Source organism: Erpetoichthys calabaricus, chromosome 5, assembly GCF_900747795.2.
Source record: "Erpetoichthys calabaricus chromosome 5, fErpCal1.3, whole genome shotgun sequence".
Lineage (NCBI taxonomy): Eukaryota > Metazoa > Chordata > Cladistia > Polypteriformes > Polypteridae > Erpetoichthys > Erpetoichthys calabaricus.
In genome coordinates, this window is record NC_041398.2 from 243,356,299 (window position 1) to 243,379,929 (window position 23,631).

The window sequence follows — 23,631 nt, forward strand, 5'->3', positions numbered from 1 at the left end:
CACTGTATAATAGATAGATAGATAGATAGATAGATAGATAGATAGATAGATAGATAGATAGATAGATAGATAGATAGATAGATAGATAGATAGATAGATAGGCATGGCACTGTGTAATAGATAGATAGATAGATAGATAGATAGATAGATAGATAGATAGATAGATAGATAGATAGGCATGGCACTGTATAATAGATATTTTTTTTTATTTTTAAAAAACAACTTTATTAAATTCAGTATGAAATACATTAAAAACACAAAATCTAACCACGGGTACAAAAACTATAATAAAATCACATTTTGAACTTCTAAATACTCCCAGTCCATCCCTTTATTTCATAAATACCCACCCAAACCCTCGCCCCTTCATTCATCCCTTCGATTCACCACAATTCCACTCATTTATTACAAAAACTATATAGATTTCTGCTCATACATATTCTATTAATAATCAAATTATAACTAGAATACAAAGTGCAGTTCATCATTGTCATAATTACACAATACATTATTTACACACCACTTTTCCTTAAACTGTGAAAGATTTCTAGTAGATTTATAAAAATTCAGATCTACTTCTATTCTACTTTTACAAGTCATTTTAAATAATACTGAGGGGTCTGTGTTGCCTGCTCCCTTAACTTTATTTTTCCGGGTTTTCCATATTCCCAGTTTCGCCTGTCCTAAAATAAAGTTAACCAGGTTAACATTTGTATTTGTTTTTTTTGAGCTCTTTACCCCAAACACAAACACCATCCTATTATAACAGACCCCCAGACCCTCAATCAGCTGCTTTATCATTTTAAAAAAAGCCCCCAATCTTTCACAAAACATAAAACAGTGAAATACAGTCTCCCTTAACCCACAGAAAGGGCAGGTATCTAAAACCCCTGGACAAATAACTGATAAAAAGGAGTTCACAGCAACTATACAATGCAATATCCTCCACTGTAAATCCCCTACCCTACTGGTCAATGGTGGTCTATATAGCGCTCTCCAGGCTGGCAGTGTTCCTTCAGGAATGGCAATCTTCGTCCTCCAGGGTGTGTCGGCCTTCACTGCTTTCAGTTGATCCTGATTCTTTATTTTTACGCAGATCCTGTAGAGCTGTTTTCCTTTGATGGTGTGCAAGGGCAAGTCTCTCAGATCTTTTGTCGAAAGTAATCTGTTGGTGTTACTATTGTCCCAATCTCCTACTGGAGACACCACAAGTGTAGTGAAAGTCTGATCTTCAGGTGGTTTCAGCTTGTCTTTAAAGGTGGTCTGCAGGAGTGTCCTTACTTCACTTCCTAGAGATGCTTTAACTTGTGTTAGGAAATTCCCCACAAGCCGCACTGAGTGCACTTCTGTTTCTGCTGCTACCGTTTCTGGACTTTTCCAATTAAAATCATCCCAGTTGATTAAATGTTTTAATTGTGTAATGTTATTTCTACAGAGACTATGAATAAAGCTTGCAGACTGTCCTATTGTGGTGCAGATATTTGGATTAAATACAATGGGCTCTTCTAGAATCCAAAACAATGATAGGTCATCACAGTCTCTTTGAATTGATAAAAATTGCCAAGCTTTAAAAAGACTCTTGTAAAAGTCTGGTACTTGTAAGGCCTCAGGTTTCTCAAGATGACACCATATTAAGCTTTTGCCCAATCCCATTTGTCCCACATGGTTAAAAAAGAGCAGTGCTAGATTCATCCAGGGCTCGGGCGTTATGGAGTATAACAGTTTTTGCACTGTCTGAAGGCGGAAGGCAATAATTCTACTTTCAATGTCCATAATCCCCTGCCCACCTTCATCAAGTGGCAAGTATAATAAGCCCCTCCTCAACCAGTGAAGACCATCCCAAAAAAAATTAACAACAGTTTTTTGAATCTCTTGAATAATCTGTGGTGGAGGCTCCAGACAGATACACCGGTGCCACAGACTTGAAGTCACCAGATTGTTAATTACTAACATCCGACCTCTGTACGACATTTGGGATCGTATCCATTTCCATCTGGCCAACCAAGCTACCACTTTCTCCAAGAGTCCATCCCAGTTCTTCTGGACATAGTGATCATCTCCTAGATGTACTCCCAGGTAGAGAATCCCTCCTGTGCTCCATTGCATCTCTCCTTGTAAACTCGGTGTCTTATATTCAGCCCAGTCTCCAACTAACAAAGCACTGCTTTTACTCCAGTTTACTTTAGCATTGGAAATCAGTTCATATTTCCTTTGACAGTCAGTAAGATTATCAAAGTCTTCTTGATTTGTGATAAAAACAACAATGTCGTCTGCGTAGGCCGTGACCTTTACAGGATTCCCAGTACAGTGAGGAATGGAGAGACCAGTCAGCACTTTTCTCAGGTTCACTAAGAATGGCTCTAAGGCGAGGGCGTACAGCATCCCTGATAACGAACAGCCTTGTCGGACTCCTCTTTGGACGCTGAAAGGCGCACATAAACCACCATTGACCTTAACTATACCAGAAATGTCACAATACAACAGCCGAATGTACTTTATAAATTGTTCCCCAAATCCAAAGGCCTTGAGAGTGTTCCATAGATATGAGTGTCTGACTCTATCAAAGGCTTTTTCTTGGTCAATTGAAATAAATCCTGTTCTAAAATTGAACAGTTTTGCTGCAGCAATAATATCTCTAACTAAAAAAATGTTATTAAAAATGGACCTATCAGGGATGCAGTAGCTCTGGTCAGGATGCACCAGTTTCACTAACACTATGCGCATTCTATTAGCCAAGGCTTTAGACAGGATTTTATAATCTGCACAAAGTAAAGACACAGGCCTCCAGTTCTTAATATGGCACAAATCACCTTTTTTTGGCAGAAGTGTGATCACTGCCCTTCTACAGCTCTGAGGTAGCACACCTGATTTAACACTGTGTTCTAACACTTCTAACAAATCCTGGCCAATGACATCCCAAAATTCTTTATAAAATTCAATTGGAATGCCATCAATCCCAGGGACTTTTCCATTATGAAGTTCGTTCACTGCTGCCAAGATTTCTGCCATAGTGAGCTCTTTGTTCAGCTCGGTGGCATCTGTTTCAGAAAGCTGTGGTAAGTCCTCTAAAAAGGACTGTAAGTCTTCGTCACTACCACATCCCTCAGTAGAAAACAGATTTTTATAAAACTCACGGACCTCAGTTCTTATCTCACCCAAGCCCTGTGTCTTTTCACCATTAGCTTTACTCACACAGTGTAGAATTTTGCTTTGAGAATTCTTTTTTTCCAAACTAAAAAAATATTGTGTTGGTGCATCCATTTGAGTTAACTGCTGGAAGCGAGCCCTTACTAGAGCCCCCTGAGCTTTCGTATCTAGTAAATGTGAGAGCCCCCTCTTTGCTGCTTTGAGACTCTCCGTAAGTGTTTCATCTGAGCCATTCCCTAATAGCTGTTCAATCTGAGATATTCTGCCTTCCAGTTGTGTCATTTCTGACTGTAACAACCGTGTAACATTTCTGGTATATTGCTGACACAAAGATCGAATGTGGTTCTTCCCCAGTTCCCACCACTGCTGTAAGCTGTTGAACTCCTTCTTTGAATCCCTCCAACCTCTCCAAAAATAATTACAAATGTCTTTAAATCTCTGATCATGTAGTAGGAGTACATTAAAATGCCAGTAAGCACTGCGGGGCCTGTAGGTGCTTGATAGAACTGTACAGACCACTAAGCTGTGGTCTGAGAAACCAGTGGGGACAATGGAGCATTCCTTAAATAGACCCAAAAAGTGTTTAAAGGTGTAAAATCTATCAAGCCTCGCCATTGAAAGGATCTCACTAGTTATCTGTCCCCATGTGTACTGCCTGCTGCTGTCTCCATGCTTACTCCTCCACACATCCACCAGCCCCGTCTCCCCCACTATCCTCCCCAATTCCCGTGCAGATAGGGGGTGTGGCTCCAAGCTGTTATTTCTGTCCCTCTGAGGGTCAAGGGTACAATTAAAATCACCACCCAATATCAGCACTTCCTCAGGGTCACACTGACTTAAAACATCTGCCAATACTTTATAAAAATCAAGTTTTCCATTCCCATTATTTGGAGCATATACATTAAGAAAAGTGAACCAACAGCCATTTACTTTCATTTTTACTTTCAGTAGCCTCCCTTTCACTACCTCATGCACATTATGATCCTCTGTTCGAAAACTGCTGCCAAACAAGACCGCCACCCCTGCACTGACATTTGTCCCATTACTAAAGAAGCAGTCCCCCTTCCAGTCCCTGCTCCACTCCCACTGGTTTGTCTCATCTATGTGGGTTTCCTGTAAAAAGGTGACTGTCAGATTTTTCTGATTTAGAAACTCAAAAAGCGTCAGTCTCTTACTTGGATTCCTCCCACCATTAATATTTAAACTTCCCAATTTCAAGTTCGCCATACTGATTAAATGTAAACAGCAACTTAGCACCAAACCAAGTGACCACCACAGATACAGCGGCGGAAAATTCCTAAAAATGTTATCCATTACAGTTTTCATTTTTTAGCCTGTTTCCTCAACCTATTCGTGATATTCTTTAATCTCACGAGCTCTTTGATGTTAAACGTCGTGGCCATGGTCTTGTCTTTTCTCAAACTACTCACTGATGATATAAAAAGATTCACATCAGGAAAAAAATCCGCCACATTCACCCTTCTCCTGCCCTTCGTCGCCTGTAAAAACTGTTTAACACTCTGGGCGCTGTAACCGCCCCTGCCACTTAAATCTTGGGAGTCCGAGATGGTTGAACAGTCTGACATTTCTCATTCACCCTCCTCCCCTGCGCTCACCACGGCAGGACCGTCATCTACCGTCTCTGCGAGAACTGCAAAAGCCCCCTTAGCATTAAACAGAGGATCAGCAGGATCTCCGCCCTCTACGCCCGATCCCCGACTCGTGTTCATCCGCTTTTTAATTGTACCACCGTCTTCTATTCCATGCCTTTTCCGCCCTGGGCGTCTAAACTCGCCGTCTTTCTCAATATCAATATTTCCATCCTCCTCTTCCACATCCACATCTCCCCATGATCTGCCCGGTATTGTTACGGAAATCTCCGTATTCAAACCACTTTCATTCTCATCTGGATTACCTTTTGGGATGTCTTCCTCATCCCCCTGAGGCATTGCCTCCCCTTCGTCTACAATCTCTCGGCTCCCAGCTACTACAGGACGGCTTTGAACTTCACCTTCCGACCTTTCCTGAACTTCATGTTCATTGCCTCGTTTTTCTTTCTCTTTTTCGGGACAATGTTTAATCAGATGGAGTTCACTCCCGCACCGTAAACATTTCATTTCATCAGAAGACACAAAGATCACATAATCAAATCCATCAACTTTAAACTTCATTGCAATATTGAGATTCTCGTTAATTCTGTTCAAAACCATGTAAACCTGCCTTCGAAAGGACAGAACATGTTTTAATGCTGGGGATTTACACCCCAATGGAATAAAACGAATTTTAGAAACAAGTCTGCCATGGCGCTCCAGCTCTTTTTCAATTGTTTCATTCTTTATAAACGGCGGCACATTTGAAATAATTACTTTGCGTGCTGGGGTGCCCAGCGGAGTTACCTGAACAAAAGATCCATCAACAACTACACCTCTTTCCACCACTATTGAGACCAGATCTACTGAACTTAAGAATAAAATAATCGAGCCGCTCATTCTTGAAGCCGATTTAATATTTTCACACCCGACCACGTGACCGACTGCTAAAACTGCCGTCTCCAACGGGACAAACTCCTCTAACAGAAGTTTTATTCCGTGGCGGCGGCTCAGGGTTTCTAAATTCGCAGCCATACCGGCTGCAGTGGCCAAAACGCCACTCAGTACAAACAACGCTCAAAACCTTTCAATAACAGTTCAAAAGCATGACAGAAATGAAAAAAAGTATGAAAAAAGAGATAAAGTTTAGGGAAAAAAAAACACCGCACTCAACGTCCACCACAGCCACTCGCACCAGAGCAAACACCCAGCATGCACAGCGAAAGCAGGAAGGAAGTGGATAGATAGATAGATAGATAGATAGATAGATAGATAGATAGATAGATAGATAGATAGATAGATAGATAGATAGATAGATAGATAGATAGATAGATATGAAAGGCACTATATAATCGATAGATAGATAGATAGATAGATAGATAGATAGATAGATAGATGTGAAAGGCACTATATAATACATAGATAGATAGATAGATAGATAGATAGATAGATAGATAGATAGATAGATAGATAGATAGATAGATAGATAGATAGATAGATGTGAAAGGCACTATATAATAGATAGATAGAGATAGATAGATAGATAGATAGATGTGAAAGGCACTATATGATAGACAGATAGATAGATAGATAGATAGATAGATAGATAGATAGATAGATAGATAGATAGATAGATAGATAGATAGATAGATAGATAGATAGGCATGGCACTGTGTAATAGATAGATAGATAGATAGATAGATAGATAGATAGATAGATAGATAGATAGATAGATAGATAGGCATGGCACTGTGTAAGAGATAGATAGATAGATAGATAGATAGATAGATAGATAGATAGATAGATAGATAGATAGATAGATGTGAAAGGCACTATATAATAGATAGATAGATAGATAGATAGATAGATAGATAGGCATGGCACTGTATAATAGATAGATAGATAGATAGATAGATAGATAGATAGATAGATAGATAGATAGATAGATAGATAGATAGATAGGCATGGCACTGTATAATAGATAGATAGATAGATAGATAGATAGATAGATAGATAGATAGATAGATAGATAGATAGATAGGCATGGCACTGTATAATAGATAGATAGATAGATAGATAGATAGATAGATAGATAGATAGATAGATAGATAGATAGATAGATAGATAGATAGATAGATAGATAGATAGATAGATAGATAGGCATGGCACTGTATAATAGATAGATAGATAGATAGATAGATAGATAGATAGATAGATAGATAGATAGATAGATAGATAGATAGATAGAGATAGATAGATGTGAAAGGCACTATATAATAGATAGATAGATAGATAGATAGATAGATAGATAGATAGATAGATAGATAGATAGGCATGGCACTGTGTAATAGATAGATAGATAGATAGATAGATAGATAGATAGATAGATAGATAGATAGATAGATAGATAGATAGATAGATAGGCATGGCACTGTATAATAGATAGATAGATAGATAGATAGATAGATAGATAGATAGATAGATAGATAGATAGATAGATGTGAAAGGCACTATATAATAGATAGATAGATAGATAGATAGATAGATAGATAGATAGATAGATAGATAGATAGATAGATAGGCATGGCACTGTGTAATAGATAGATAGATAGATAGATAGATAGATAGATAGATAGATAGATAGATAGATAGATGTGAAAGGCACTATATAATAGATAGATAGATAGATAGATAGATAGATAGATAGATAGATAGATAGATAGATAGATAGATAGATAGATAGATGTGAAAGGCACTATATAATAGATAGATAGATAGATAGATAGATAGATAGATAGATAGATAGATAGGCATGGCACTGTATAATAGATAGATAGATAGATAGATAGATAGATAGATAGATAGATAGATAGATAGATAGATAGGCATGGCACTGTGTAATAGATAGATAGATATTTTTTATTTTTAAAAAGACCTTTATTGATCAAATAGCAATAAATCAAATATATAACAGGTAACATATAACCAAATTTTACAGGCTGCTGCATCAAATGAGAATCAATTCCCTTGCAGTCCGTATTTGATATACTATTTCTTATATTAATTTGAAATGACCCAAAAAAACTTTTCCATTCTTCTAATTTACAATTTAAACCCCCTGAGCCCGTATCAAATAAGCACTTAAAAGTCCCAAATCAAAACTTCAACAGAAATATTATGATGTTACACCATTCGATTAGCTCATCTATTTTACATCATTATAAGAAAACACAAAAAAGGAGAACTTCAATAATTTCTCATACAATCATTTTTAGTTCTCCATCATCAATGGAGCAAAGCACCCCTTTAATCCCCCACACATTTTTAAACAAATCTAATGTATTCATCAATTTATAATACGTATATTCCATTATTATTCTGGAGCGTACATTTATCTTGAAAATCATCACAGAATCAGTAGCCCCTGTCCCAGATTGTTTATTATTTCTACTCTTTAAAATTGCTAATTTTGCTTCACCCAATAAATAGTTTAATAGCTGAACTTTTTGACGATTTTCCTTATTATATTTTGTTCCATAAATGAACATGATATTGTTAAATTTCCCCATTAACCTTCTACATATTTCACTAAAAAAAATGAAAAAAAAACTAAGTCTCATACATTGCAAGAATAAGTGGAATATAGTTTCTTTTTGTCCACAAAATACACAAGTATCATCCTCTTTCTGCTCAATTATTTTTAAAAAGGAATTGGTAGCAACAATCCCATGCAGAATTCTCCATTGTAAGTCTGCTGTTCTTTTCTTATTCGGGGGCTTATATATCTCCCTCCAAGCAGGTGCACTCCCACCTTCCACCCCCAGATATTCTCTCCATGGTGTGTCACATGCTGTTTTTAGTGCTGCAAAGTGTACAGTTTTTACACAATATTTATAAAGGTCCCCCTTCGACAGAGACTTAAAACTCACGACTTCTCCTTTATGGAATGACACGATCGCATTATCGGTGAGTGAGGACAGATCAACAGCAGGGCAGACCTCCATCTCCGTGTTCGCTGCTCTGATCGAGTTGTTCAGCCGATGATAATCTTTGGCCATGAATGATAAAAAAACTCTGAAGCATTCTGACCGACTTGACCCCCAGTATTGAAGATAGCACTGCTGGGTCAATAAAGGACTTCTTGCTGTCATCATAAATTTGGGACAGTGTAAGTATTTGATGTGTGATGAGTGTTTTAACAAAACTATCACTTAACAACAGAGGACATGAAAAAACAGAGTTGAAAACTAAAGGCTCATCAGCCAACCAACCAGATGTAGCAAAGTTTCTTTTAAAGACAAAGTGCCACGTTAATAAGACTCCCTTGTAAAAATGGGGTAGGCTGGACAGGTCCATTTTGTGAATGTTCATCACCAGAAGTTGTTTATCAAAACCGAAGCCTCCCACTCGGCGGAAGAAACCCATCGCCATCTCTCTCCAACTCAAAGGGTGAGAAACAAAAAAAACCTTCTGCAGAACCTGAAGTCGAAATTGTGCAACTTTAGAGACAACATCAATGAGCCCCTGACCACCCTCTTCCAAAGGTAAAAACAGTACACTTTGTTTAATCCAGTGTAGGCCCACCCAAAAAAAATCAACCAGAAGTTTCTGGATTCTGTGTAAAAGCCCAGGAGGAGGGTCCCCACTCACAAGTTTGTGCCAGAGCATAGAGGCTATCAAATTGTTAACTATAATCACACGTCCCCTGTAAGACAGCTTAGAAACAATCCACTTCCATTTGTTCAGTCTCATAGTTACTTTATCTAAAAATCCTTCCCAATTACTGTTGTCCACCCCCTCAGCACCCATCACCACCCCGAGATATCGAAAACACCTTCTGTCCCACCTCATTTCTAAGGGCAGATCTGGTGGTGAACATGCTGTCCAGGAGCCAATCAAAAAAGCGGTACTTTTGGCCCAGTTGATTCTTGCTGACGATATTTTCTCAAATACTTGTTGACATGAAATTAACATTTTAATGTCATCGTTTGATGTGACAAAGATGACAACATCATCAGCATAGGCCAAATATTTAAAATTAACAGTTGGGCACATAGGAAAACTCACACCCTGCAGTCTGCGACTTATCTGACGTAAAAATGGTTCAATTGATAAAGCATATAGCATTCCAGATAAAGCACAGCCCTGTCGAATTCCTCTGTTTACTGAGAATGGGGCACTCAACGAACCGTTGACTTTTAAAACGCCAAAAATATTAGTATATAATAGCCTTATCATATTTATAAAACTGTCCCCAAAACCAAAACTTTTCAATGTATTAAACAAATATCGGTGATCTACTCGATCGAAAGCCTTTTCCTGGTCTAGAGACAGAATCCCCAAATCAACCCCACACAGATTACATGCTGAGATAACATCCCGCAATACAAAAATATTATCATGTATTGACCGGTCTGGCACACAGTATGATTGACACGGGTGAATTATAGAGTCCATTACATTCCTCAGGCGGTTGGCCAAGGCCCTTGAAAAGATTTTGTAGTCTGTACACAATAGGCTCACAGGACGCCAGTTTTTGATTTGACACAAGTGCCCTGTTTTTGGTAGCAGAACGATGACAGCTCTTCTGCAGCTCAGTGGTAATTCACCAACCGTAATGCTCTCCAGAAACACTGTAATCATGTCTGGTCCCAACAGATGCCAAAACTGCTTATAAAATTCTGTTGGAATCCCGTCAATCCCCGGAGTCTTTCCAACATTTAAATTAGACAGCGAGTCGGAGAGTTCCTGCAGAGTAATCTCGGTGTCCAGATGTAATTTTAACTTTTCCGAAATTGTTGGCACACCATCCAAAAACTCAGACATTGCAGCCTCATCGATGCTTTCCTCCTTGAATAAATTCTTGTAAAACGATACAGCAAAGTCTCTTATCTCCCCTGTAGTACACAGTTCTTGACCGTTGGTGTCACGGAGCATATGGATTGTCTTGCTCTGTGCTTCCTTCTTTTCAAGACTAAAAAAAAACCTTGTGGGTGCATCCAGGTGATTCAGATTCTGGAAGCGAGACCTCACTAAAGCTCCCTGAGCCTGCAACTCCAGAAGCTGAGACAGTGAATGTTTTTTTTGCTGTTAAAATTTCAAAGGTATCCTTATCAAAAGTTTTTTGAAGAGTAGCCTGTAGTTCAGTGATGTCCTCCTCCAGGCTTTTCATATGGTCCACACTCCTCTTCGTCACTTGCTTGGTGTATTGTTGGCAAAAAGCTTTGATCTGTACTTTTGAGACATCCCACCATTGTTTGAGGGAAGTGAATTTGGATTTAGTGAGGGTCCATTGCTGCCAGAAAAATTCAAAGCACTGAAGGAAGTTCGAATCATCCAACAGGGAAACATTGAATTGCCAGAAAGACTTGAATAAAAGTTTTTTAGAAAAGGTGAGCTTTAATGCTACTAGCGAGTGATCAGAAAGACCAAAAGGACAGATATAAGTAGTGGTGATTGTATTCAGAAGATGCCGTGAACAGTAAAACCTGTCTAACCGTGCCATTGAAATGCGGCCACCCCCCCCTTTTACCCAGGTGTATTGTCTATCTGTAGGAAAATTATTCCGCCATACATCCACCAGATCAGACTGCTGTAATAAAGTATGTAATACTCGGACAGAAGCTGGATGAGGCTCAGCACCATTTCGATCCAGTTGAGCATTTTCTGTACAATTAAAATCCCCTCCTAGTAGAAGAATTTCCCCATTAATAAACGATTCCACCACCTTTCTCAATGAATCAAAGAAACAGATCCTCTCTCGACCATTTGTTGGTGCATAAGAATTAATGAACACGAGGTCCTGATCACCAACTTTAATCTGCACCACCAGCAGGCGCCCAGCCACCACCTCACTAATATTAGTAATCTGTAAATTTACAGTTTTGGAAATCAGCACAGCAACCCCAGCACTGATATGGGATCCGTGACTAAGCACAGCCTGACCCCCCCATTCACGTAGCCAGTCCGACTGATTCCTAGTATCGGTGTGTGTTTCCTGAAGTAGTGCTATGTGAAGGCCTTTTTGCCCTAAATAATCAAAAACAGCAGCCCTTTTTGTGTCTCCCCTACACCCATTTACATTTAGACTCCCAATATGTAAAGAGTCCATTAATACAAAGCACAAGGAAGTGACCAGTAAATTACACAACACAAACGAATAAAAGAAACGTAGAGCTACCTCCATCATGATTAAAGCAGTGATTTCCTAACCCTACTGATCAGATTCTCTAATCTCACGGACTCTTTCTGGTCCATACCAAGCTGTACGGCATTGCGCATCACCCTCTGTGCTGACACCAGGAAGAGCTGAACATCTGGGAAGTGCTCCTCCACTTTAACTCCTCTCTTGCCCTCAATAAATTCCAAGAAATACCGAATACTTGCGGTGCTGTATCCGCCTCCGAGTGTATACCTTGATGAGGACTCGCTTCTCACGGAGGCGTCAGTGTCACTGCCCTCATCCTCCCTGTCACCCACATCACAGTCACTGTAACTTTTAAACAAGTGGCTGCGTTCACTGGATGGCTCACTGGACACAAGGCTTTTCTTTGCAGACTTCGTATTCTCCGATTTATTCTTTCGCTTATGACGGGGCACTTTGAAACTCTCATCCCTCTCGCTCACACTTGCACTCCCACTCTCCACGGCACACACCTCGTCCATCGGCCTCTCACTCAGCTGCCTTTCCACGACTTGCGCCGAGCTCTGCTTCGTCAGCAGCTGCGTCCTCAGCGGCCTGAACTTGTGCAGCTTCATCGGTTACCTGAGACTCGTTCACAGCAGTGGCGACTGGCGCAACTCCTTCGGAAAGAGCGTTCAATGTCGTCCCCTCACTGCTACTGGTCTCAGGCTCTGTGCTTACTTTACACACTGCACTGTCGGCTTCAGCCGGCTTTTCATCGGCAGCAAGAAGCGCGCTCTTCTCTGGAGCGTCTACAGACAGAAAGCTAGCAGGCCGATCACACACAACACCCGCACCCTCCAACCGATCATTACACTCAGACACATCATCCTCCATATTGTCCACCTCACTTTCATACTCAGACTCGCAGTTTTCATCGTTAACCCCGTCATTGTTCTCCTTAATCGGAGCGGAGCCGCCCGGCAGCACCCCAGGTTCATGTTTGCACTGTGCCGCCTTGTGTCCAGCTCTGCCACAGTTAAAGCATTTCATTGTATCTGAAGTGACAAATACTACATAATCATCGCCCTCTACCTTAAACCTGAGCGCCACGTTTATTTCCTCATTCATGTTATTTAAAATCATATAAACTTGTCTCCGAAAGGAGACCACATGTTTTAATTCCTGCATCTTGCAGCCAAGTGGGATCAATACTATATCAGACATTATCTGCCCATAACGTTTCAATTCCCTTAGTAAAATATCATTTTTTAAGAAAGGTGGAACATTAGAAACAATAACTTTCTTCGCAGGCGCTGATAACGGCAGGACAGGAACTAATGCGCCATTGATAACAACCCCTTCTTCAACGAGTGTATTTACAAGAGACTCGTCGTTTAAAAAAACAACCACAGCCTTGTTCATTCTGGAGGCGGATAGGACATTTTTATAACCGACAACTTTTCCTACTCCCACCACACATGCTTCGGCAGAAACCTGGGGGTCCACCAGGACCTTTGCACCATGACGGCGTGAAAGATTTTCAAATGCCTTTGGTAACAAACCAGGAGCCCTGCCTTTGGACACGGCCATGGCGATACCCGCCAAAGCCGCGTCTTAACAGTAAAAACTATCAAAAAAAAAAACAATTCTAAGACAAAACACTAAGAAAAACAACTAAGAGAAAGAAAAAAGGAGAAAAAGTAAGTGACTTACACAGAGAGCTCGACGCCCGTCGGCTTCCCACGACTCGAACACGCCCACCCCAGGCAGCACTAATCGAGCAACACACAGACAGCAAGATAGATAGATAGATAGATAGATAGATAGATAGATAGATAGATAGATAGATAGATAGATAGATAGATGTGAAAGGCACTATATAATAGATAGATAGATAGATAGATAGATAGATAGATAGATAGATAGATGTGAAAGGCACTATATGATAGACAGATAGATAGATAGATAGATAGATAGATAGATAGATAGATAGATAGATAGATAGATAGATAGATAGATAGATAGATAGGCATGGCACTGTATAATAGATAGATAGATAGATAGATAGATAGATAGATAGATAGATAGATAGATAGGCATGGCACTGTGTAATAGATAGATAGATAGATAGATAGATAGATAGATAGATAGATAGATAGATAGATAGATAGATAGATAGATAGATAGATAGATAGATAGATAGATAGATAGGCATGGCACTGTGTAATAGATAGATAGATAGATAGATAGATAGATAGATAGATAGATAGATAGATAGATAGATAGATAGATGTGAAAGGCACTATATAATAGATAGATAGATAGATAGATAGATAGATAGATAGATAGATAGATAGATAGATAGATAGATAGATAGATAGATAGATAGATAGGCATGGCACTGTATAATAGATAGACAGATAGATAGATAGATAGATAGATAGATAGATAGATAGATAGATAGATAGATAGATAGATAGATAGATAGATAGATAGATAGATAGATAGATAGATAGATAGATAGATAGATAGATATACTTTATTAATCCTAAGGGGAAATTCCCATACTCCAGCATCAGCATACTAATAAAGAAAATATTAAATTAAAGAGTGATAACAATGCAGGTATACAGACAGACAATAACTTTGTATAATGTTAACGTTTACCCCCCGGGTAGAATTGAAGAGTCGCATAGTGTGATGGAGGAATGATCTCCTCAGTCTGTCAGTGGAGCAGGACGGTGACAGCAGTCTGTCTCTGAAGCTACTCCTCTGTCTGGAGATGATCCTGTTCAGTGGATGCAGTGGATTCTCCATGATTGACAGGAGTCTGCTCAGCGCCCGTCACTCTTCCACGGATGTCAGACTGTCCAGCTCCGTGCCTACAATAGAGCCTGCCTTCCTCACCAGTTTGTCCAGGCGTGAGGCGTCATTCTTCTTTATGCTGCCTCCCCAGCACACCACCGCATAGAAGAGGGCGCTCACCACAACCGTCTGATAGAACATCTGCAGCATCTTATTGCAGATGTTGAAGGACGCCAGCCTTCTAAGGAAGTATCGTCGGCTCTGTCCTTTCTTGCACAGAGCATCAATATTGGCAGTCCAGTCCAATTTATCATCCAGCTGCACTCCCAGGTATTTATAGGTCTGCACCTCTGTACACAGTCACCTCTGACGATCATGGGGTCCATGAGGGGCCTGGTCCTCCTAAAATCCACCACCAGCTCCTTGGTTTTGCTGGTGTGGATTGGTTTCAGCCTTTGTCATGCTGAAAGTTGAAACATCTCTGCAGTATGAGGTGCCATGCACTCCAGAGCAAGTTTTCTTCAAGGATCTCTCTGCTTATGACTGCAGTTATCCTTCCCTCAACTCTGACCAGTCTCTCTCTCCCTATTCATGACACATACTCTACTGGGCACCATTTGCTAACTGGTTGAGCACACGTCCATTACACTAATCTTTCAATCTTCTTGCCATCCTCCAGACTAACATCAAGTTGAGTTTTGATGGTCCTCAAAGTCCAAATGTCTACCACCCTGCTTTGTCACTTATCCCATGTCTCTATGGGGTCTAAGGCTGAGCTTTGGCTGGGCCAATGAAGGACACTCTGAGACTTGTCCTGAAGATGCTCGTATATTCTCTTGGCTGAATACTTCAGCTTATTGTCATGCTGTAAGTTGAAACATCTCCTCAGTCTGAGGTGCCATGCACTCCAGAGCAGGTTTTCTTCAAGGACCTCTCTATTTTTGGCTGCATTCATCCTTCCCTCAACCCTGACCAGTCTCTCTGTCTTTTCACATGACACATGATCTACTGGGCACCATTCACTGTCTGGTTGATCCCATGCGCATTACACTAATCTTTCAATCTTCTTGCCATCTTCTGGTCTCTCCACACATTAGAACAGTCTAGATGAGAACAGACCATTCACCCCAGTCCTGTCCACTTTGTTCCTCCAAACTTACATACACTGACTGGTTGAGCACACGTCCATTACATTAATCTTTCAATATTCTTGCCATCTTCAGGTCTTCCCACAGGAGAAGAACAGGCCATTCAGCCCAACAAAGCTTGCCAGGCCCATCCATCTAATTCCCCCAAAATTACATCACGTTGAGTTTTGATGGTCCTCAAAGTCCCACTGTCTACCACCCTGCTTGGTCACTTATCCCATGTCTCTATGGGGTCTAAGGCTGAGCTTTAGCTGGGCCAATGAAGGACACTCTGAGACTTGTCCTGAAGATGCTCGTACATTCTCTTGGCTGAATACTTCAGCTTATTGTCATGCTGTAAGTTGAAACATCTCCTCAGTCTGAGGTGCCATGCACTCCAGAGCAGGTTTTCTTCAAGGACCTCTCTATTTTTGGCTGCATTCATCCTTCCCTCAACTCTGACCAGTCTCACAAGACACATGATCTACTGGGCACCATTCACCGATTGGTTGAGCCCATGTCCATTACACTAATCTTTCAATCTTCTTGCCATCTTCAGGTCTCTCCACACATTAGAACAGTCTAGATGATAACAGACCATTCATCCCAGTCCTGTCCACTTAGTTCCTCCAAACCTATATACACTGACTGGTTGAGCCCACGTCCATTACACTAATCTTTCAATCTTCTTGCCATCTTCCGGTCTTTGCACAGGACAACAACAGGCCATTCAGCCCAACAAAGCTTGCCAGTTCTATACATCTAATTCCCCCCAAATTACATCAAGTTGAGTTTTGAAGGTCCTCAAAGTCTTACTGTCTACCACCCTGCTTGGTCACTTATTCCATGTTTCTATGGGGTCTAAGGCTGAGTTTTGGCTTGGCCAATGAAGGACACTCTGAGACTTGTCCTGAAGATGCTCGTACATTCTCTTGGCTGAATACTTCAGCTTATTGTCATGCTGTAAGTTGAAACATCTCCTCAGTCTGAGGTGCCATGCACTCCAGAGCAGGTTTTCTTCAAGGACCTCTCTATTTTTGGCTGCATTCATCCTTCCCTCAACTCTGACCAGTCTCTCTGTCTCTTCACATGACACATGATCTACTGGGCACCTTTTACTGTCTGGTTGATCCCATGTACATTACACTAATCTTTCAATCTTCTTGCCATCTTCAGGTCTCTCCACACATTAGAACAGTCTAGATGAGAACAGACCATTAATCCCAGTCCTGTCCACTTAGTTCCTCCAAACTTACATACACTGACTGGTTGAGCTCACGTACGTTACACTAATCTTTTGTTTTTTTCTATTGTCTTCCTTTGTGTTTTTTTTGTTCTTGTTTCCCTGTTCCCCCTCCATCTTCTCTGCTGCCTATAAATTAAATTAAGGACCTATTTTTAACTCGAAAAGTGAGTAATACTCAACAGGATTTCGCCATTCAGGACAAGAGAAGTTACTCTTCATATTAAATTTATATTTAATAAAAACATAAAACCCGGAGCAAGAAAGGCGTGATTTTTTTTTCCTTCTTTTTTTCCCCATTTTTCAAAGGAAGCATCCTCTAAAGCAGGATTTGCTGCTGATTAAACTTTTAAAAGTCTCAGGGCAATGTAGATTTAACAATATCAAGTGTGTCTCTTTGCAAGTTTGAATGAATAATTAAACAAATAAAAAAGAATAAAGTGATTGGGAAAAAAAAAAAAAACAAAAAGCGGAGGCCCAAGCTCTTCGCCATGTTGGCCCCTCATACTTATCCCATCCAAGACCACCGTTTAGCGAGTACGCATTTCCACAGCTGTGCCGAGGCTAACGTCTGTATCAAAAAGCTGACAGATCCAGAGCTAAAGGGGTCTGAACGCGGCTCCTAAATGCCAGTTGTCTGACTCTATCGATGAGCCAGTCCTGCATTATTAATGAAGCCTGCGGCCTGCCTGTTGCCGTTCAGATGGTTTGTGTGCCTAATAGGAGCTCGTTCTGTGAAGAGCCGCGCCAGGCAGTGACAGTTCCTGCCTTAAATCGAACAAATGACTGCGGCTTCCTCTGGGGAGGCACCAAGCTAGCAGATGCTTTGCAAGTGTGGGAGGCAAAGGAAGGGGATACCACCTGCTGGAGGGATGCCGGCGGGCACAAGCAGCTCAACGAATGGCTCGATAAGTCCGGCATACCTTTTTGTGATGCCCACTCTCTGCTTCCATCGAGATGTAATTAAGAAAGTGAAGGGGGGGCTGTAACCTGAGAAATAGCAGGCATGAAAGGGATGGCATGGAGGGCTCTACAGCCTGAGCCTTCACAATCAACTGTTTTATGTGGCACACCACCTCATGCTGGGTGCTCTGTACAGCGGGGTCACGCAGTGAGTGTCAGGAGGCTAACACTGTCGTTTGGAGGCCAGTTCTTTATCCACTGCATCATTTTCTTTTACTGTAGAAAAACTGACCTACATCATGCTGTGCAACTTTAATGTAAAAAAAAAACTGTGATAACATTAAGTAGTTTAAGAATGAAGTAGTAAATTAAATTATTAGGCCTTCATGCATTTATTTATGGATAGGTACACCTGTAAAGTGCCGTGCATTACTTGACTTGTACGTTTTATAACACATATTGTAATAAGACAAGAGAGACAAGACAAAGGGTTGGGGACTTCCATGCTAATGTTTGTAATGCACCATCTGTTGGAATGAAAAATGCAATGTGTTTTATTACTACACTCATTATGAATGATATTCCAATAGATGACACATTGTATTGTTTACTGTTAAACAAACTGGCCTCAGCCATATTAAAAAAAATGTGTTACAAAAAAAAATAATAACACTTATTTACAGCAGCTGGAATAACATTAAGTTTAAGAATGAAGGGTTAAATTAAATTACTAGGCCTTCATGCATTTATTTATGGATAGATACCCTGTAAAGTGCCGTGCATTACTTGACTTTTTATAACACATACAGTGGTGTGAAAAACTATTTGCCCCCTTCCTGATTTCTTATTCTTTTGCATGTTTGTCACACAAAATGTTTCTGATCATCAAACACATTTAACCATTAGTCAAATATAACACAAGTAAACACAAAATGCAGTTTGTAAATGGTGGTTTTTATTATTTAGGGAGAAAAAAAAATTCAAACCTACATGGCCCTGTGTGAAAAAGTAATTGCCCCCTGAACCTAATAACTGGTTGGGCCACCCTTAGCAGCAATAACTGCAATCAAGCGTTTGCGATAACTTGCAATGAGTCTTTTACAGAGCTCTGGAGGAATTTTGGCCCACTCATCTTTGCAAAATTGTTGTAATTCAGCTTTATTTTTCGGTTTTCTAGCATGAACCGCCTTTTTAAGGTCATGCCATAGCATCTCAATTGGATTCAGGTCAGGACTTTGACTAGGCCACTCCAAAGTCTTCATTTTGTTTTTCTTCAGCCATTCAGAGGTGGATTTGCTGGTGTGTTTTGGGTCATTGTCCTGTTGCAGCACCCAAGATCGCTTCAGCTTGAGTTGACGAACAGATGGCCGGACATTCTCCTTCAGGATTTTTGGTAGACAGTAGAATTCATGGTTCCATCTATCACAGCAAGCCTTCCAGGTCCTGAAGCAGCAAAACAACCCCAGAACATCACACTACCACCACCATATTTTACTGTTGGTATGATGTTCTTTTTCTGAAATGCTGTGTTCCTTTTACGCCAGATGTAACGGACATTTGCCTTCCAAAAAGTTCAACTTTTGACTCATCAGTCCACAAGGTATTTTCCCAAAAGTCTTGGCAATCATTGAGATGTTTCTTAGCAAAATTGAGACGAGCCCTAATGTTCTTTTTGCTTAACAGTTGTTTGCATCTTGGAAATCTGCCATGCAGGCCGTTTTTGCCCAGTCTCTTTCTTATGGTGGAGTCGTGAACACTGACCTTAATTGAAGCAAGTGAGGCCTGCAGTTCTTTAGACGTTGTCCTGGGGTCTTTTGTGACCTCTCGGATGAGTCGTCTCTGCGCTCTTGGGGTAATTTTGGTCGGCCGGCCACTCCTGGGAAGGTTCACCACTGTTCCATGTTTTTGCCATTTGTGGATAATGGCTCTCACTGTGGTTCGCTGGAGTCCCAAAGCTTTAGAAATGGCTTTATAACCTTTACCAGACTGATAGATCTCAATTACTTCTGTTCTCATTTGTTCCTGAATTTCTTTGGATCTTGGCATGATGTCTAGCTTTTGAGATGCTTTTGGTCTACTTCTCTGTGTCAGGCAGCTCCTATTTAAGTGATTTCTTGATTGAAACAGGTGTGTCAGTAATCAGGCCTGGGGGGTGGCTACGGAAATTGAACTCAGGTGTGATACACCACAGTTAGGTTATTTTTTAACAAGGGGGCAATTACTTTTTCACACAGGGCCATGTAGGTTTGGATTTTTTTTCTCCCTAAATAATAAAAACCATCATTTAAAAACTGCATTTTGTGTTTACTTGTGTTATATTTGACTAATGGTTAAATGTGTTTGATGATCAGAAACATTTTGTGTGACAAACATGTAAAAGAATAAGAAATCAGGAAGGGGGCAAATAGTTTTTCACACCACTGTATTGTAATAGGACAAAAGAGACAAGACAAAGGGTTGGGGACTTCCACGCTATCTCATTTAATGTTTGTAATGCACCATCTGTTGGAACGAAAAATGCAATGTATTTTATTACTACACTCATTAGAAATGATGTTCCAATAGATGACACACTGCATTGTTTACTGTTAAACAAACTGGCCTCAGCCATAATAAAAAAATGTGTTACAAAGAAAAATAATAACACTTATTTACAGCAGCTGGAATTACATTAAGTTTAAGAATGAAGGGTTAAATTAAATTATTAGGCCTTCATGCATTTATTTATGGATAGGCACCCTGTAAAGTGCCGTGCATTACTTGACTTGTAATATATTGTATATATTGTATTGTAATAAGAGAAAAGAAACAAGACAAAGGGTTGGGGACTTCCATGGTATTCCATTTAATGTTTGTAATGTACCATCTGTTGGAATGAAAGATGTGTGGCAGTCGGCTGACAGCTTATGCCCAGCCGGGACACCTGGAAGGACCAAGAGAGGGATTATACCTCCCCTCGGTCACGAGAGGGCAGCCGTCCTGATCTGTATGGGGGCCACAGGAACCGAGCATGGTAGCTCAACACTACTGGGGCCCATGGCCACCACAAGGGAGCGCCAGGAGGATTGAAGAGCCCTGCATGTCAGCACGTCTGCAACACCAGGAAGTGCTGCAGGAAGATAGTCAGAGCGCACCTGGAGCACATCCGGGTGGATATAAAAGAGGCAGCCTTCCCCCAGTCAAGAGCTGGAGTCGGGAGGAAGAAGACAAAGCTCAGAGGAGAGGAATAAAGACGGTGGATGAAGGACCAGAAAGAAATTATATTCCAATCGATGACACACTGCATTGTTGACTGTTAAACAAACTGGGTACATTACCTGACTTGTGCGTTTTATAATATATATTGTTATAAGACACGATATCCCACTTAATGTTTCTGATACACCATCTGTTGGAATTCAAAAATGCATTTTATTTTACTACTGCAACGTTTGTGATGCACCATCTGTTGGATGAACAAATGCAATGCATTTTATTACAGATTATATTCCCATAGATGGCACATTGCATTGTTTACTATTCAGAAACTGGCCTTGGCCATATTAGGCAAATGGGATGTAAACAAAAATAAAAATAACACTTATTTACAGCAGCTGCAATTACATTAATTACGTTTAAAAGTGAAGTAGTAAATGAAATTATTAGACCTTCATCTGTTAATTTATGGATAGGTACGTCATAACGTGCTATGCATTTCTTGATGTGGAGTATGTTTAATAATACATATTGTAATTAGACAAAACAAACAAGATAAAGGGTTGAGGACCTCCACGCTACCCCATTTAATGTTTGTGATGCACCATCTGTTGGAATGAAAGACGCAGTGCATTTTATTACTACAAATGTTTGTGATGCACCACCTGCTGGAATGACAATTGCAATGCATTTTATTACTAACACATTACAAAATACATTTAAATAGATGGCACTCTGCATTGTTTACTGCAAACAGACTGACCTCAGTCATATTAGGCAACTTTGGTGCTAAAATAATGAAAGCACTTATTTACAGCAGTTACTGTCTCTGACACTGTCTTGTCCTTTTCTCTCTGCAGCACTGGAAAACCACCCCCCGGGGGCACCTGACTCTATCCTGTCAGGACACTTGACTCTGCCCTTCCACTCCTGGGAAATAAAGCCACCAGATTCATGGAAGAAGGCGTCATTTGACTGAACGAAGCTGCTATTTGGGACTCCGATCCTGATCAACTTTATGTTATGACCCAGTTGGTACAACCATATCTATCTATCTATCTATCTATCTATCTATCTATCTATCTATCTATCTATCTATCTATCTATCTATCTATCTATCTATCTATCTATCCTGTCTTACTGTTACTCTGTGTGTCGATTGCTTTGGTCTGGAGTGGCCTTTGTGCTAGCAGGAGAGTGAGTGTAGCTTTTTCTTTTTTTCCTTTTTTTTATTTTATTCTTTTTTTTTCTCTCTCTAGTCATTTCTCTTAATTTTTAGCTGTGTTATTTATATATAGTTATTATTTCAAGTTTATATAGTGTTTTGTTTTTAAAAAGAAGTGGCTAGGATGGCTGTGTCCTGAGGGATACAGCCAGGCCTTTTGCCACATGGCTTTGAAAACCTTAGCAGAAGAAATGGCATCAAGTTGATTGTTGATCCAGTAGTTTCAGTAGAGAAGTGTGTTACTGAAATTGAAAAAATAATTGGATGTAAAAACATTATTTCTGCTTAACGAATGAATAAGGCAGTTGTGGTATTTCTAAATGAGGAGGCCTTAGTTCACCTACAGGTCCAGGACGGCCTAGTTATTAATGGAACCCTCATTTCTGTTTTGCCGCTTTCAACTCCTGCAAAGATGATTATAATCTCTAGTGTTCCTCCTTTCTTGAAGAATGAACTGCTGCATAATGAATTGAGCAGGTATGGTTAGATTATTTCTGATATTACTTTGATTCCTTTGGGGTGTAAACAGCCAGAATTAAAGCATGTGGTTTCATTTAGGAGACAGGTTTTTTATGCTCCTCAACAGAGGTTACAATGAGTTAGATGTTGCTCTGAAATTCAAAGTTGATGGATGTGATTATATTGTGTTTCTATCTTCTGAATCAATGAAATGTTTTAAATGTGGCCATGCAGGGCACAAAGCAGTTGATTGTAAGAGAACTGATGGTAGTTATTCTATGGGAGGTAACATAAATGTAGTGAGGGAGTCAGATGTAGAGGATGAGTCTGAGGACTCCGACTCCGATGCTGAAGATCAGCAGATTGTTATCTGTGAGGTAGCCACAGGTATTCTTAGCTTGACTTCAGGAAGTTCTGAAAATCAGATACCCAGTTGTAGCTCCACAGTTGAAAGGAGTGAAATAAAGAAAGCTGAGACAAAAATGCCTGAAGTGGACGGATTGGCTAAGGCCGAGTTGAAGTCCTCTAATCTAAATATACATCAGGCTGAAGAAAAGGGCCCAGCTGAGGCTGAGGTTATGCAGCTTATCAGAGAAACGACACCAACTGAGGTGAATGACATTGAAAATCTGAATGCTGCTGCTGCTGCCTGTGAACCATCTAAGGTGGATGAGCGGGCTGAGGCCAGTCCTGAGTCCACAGTCCACAGTGAAGCTGCTCGCCCTCTCTTGACTCTCAAAGCTGTGGCAGAAACTGAACCAGGCACCACTTCAGGTAGTGCAGTTAGGGAAGAAAAAGCTGGAATTGTTGAG